The sequence below is a fragment of the Haliaeetus leucocephalus genome, unplaced genomic scaffold, assembly GCF_000737465.1.
Source record: "Haliaeetus leucocephalus isolate CR32 unplaced genomic scaffold, Haliaeetus_leucocephalus-4.0 Scaffold1, whole genome shotgun sequence".
Classification (NCBI taxonomy): Eukaryota; Metazoa; Chordata; class Aves; order Accipitriformes; family Accipitridae; genus Haliaeetus; species Haliaeetus leucocephalus.
The window spans coordinates 9,448,537-9,449,909 of NW_010972437.1; positions in this window are offsets into that span (position 1 = coordinate 9,448,537).

The window sequence follows — 1,373 nt, forward strand, 5'->3', positions numbered from 1 at the left end:
GCCTGGCCCGGCCCGGCCGGAGCACCGGCGCGTCCACCCTGCGGGAGACGGGTACCTGCTCCCCGGGAGCGGCAGCGGGCGGGTGGGAAGGACTGAGCGGAAACGAATCGAGGGTTGGTTCCGAGGAGAAGCGCTCCCGGGCTCCCCCTCTCCCCTGAATCACAGAATCACAAACTGGTTGAGGTTGGCGGGGACCTCTGGAGGTCATCTGGTCCAACCCCCTGCCCAAGCAGGACCACCTAGAGCCAGTTGCCCAGGGCTGTGTCTAGACAGCTCTTGAATATCCCCAAGCGTGAAGACTTCACAACTCTCTGGACAACCTGTGCCAGTGCTCAGTCACTCGCCCAGTAAAAAAGTGTTTCCTGATGTTCAGATGGAACCTCCCGTGTTTCAGTTTGTGCACATTGCCTCTTGTCCTGTCACTGGGACCCACTGAGTAAAGTCTGGATCCATCTTCTTCATTCCATCCCTTCAGCTATTTATACACACTGATGAGATCCCCCTGAGCCTTCTCTACTGCGGGCTAAACAATCCCAGCTCTCTCAGCCTTTCCTCATAGGAGAGATGCTCCAGTCCCTTAGTCATCTTTGTGGCCCTTCACTGGACTCTCTCCAGTATCTCTGGGTGTCTCTCATACTGGGGAGCCCAGAGGCGGACACGGTACTCCAGGTGTGGCCTCACCAGTCCTGAGCAGAGGGGAAGGGTCATCTCCCTTGTCCTGCTGGTGACACTCCTGCTAATATAGCCCAGCATACCGGTAGCCTTCTTTGCCACAAGGGCACATTGCTGGCTCATGTTCACCCTGGTGTCCACCATGGCGTCCAAGTCCTTTTCTGCAAAGCTGCTTTCAGCCGGTCACCCCCCAGCATGTACTGGTGCATGGGGTTGTTCCTCCCCAAGTGCAGGACTCTGCACTTCCCCTTGTTGAACTTCTTGATACTCCTGTCAGACCATCCTCCAGCTTGTCAGGTCCATATGGATGGCAGCATGACCCTCTGGTGTATCAACCATTCCTCCCAGTTTTGCACCCTGTGTCAATATTTCCCTAGCATACTCATTTCTGCTGCAATAATTTATTTATTTTTAAAGGGCCCCCTTCAACTAGAGACTCAATACACTACATGGTGACCCATCTCCTTTGAAACAGCACTAGTGCCATAAAGAGAGAGTTCCTCCATAGAATCATAAAATGGTTTGGGTTGGAAGGGACCTTAAAGATCATCAAGTCCCAACCCCCCTGCCATGGGCAGGGACACCTTCCACTAGAGCAGGTTGCTCAAAGCCCCATCCAACCTGGCCTTGAACACTTCCAGGAATGGGGCATCCACAGCCTCTCTGGGCAACCTGTTCCAGTGCCTCACCACCCTCACAGT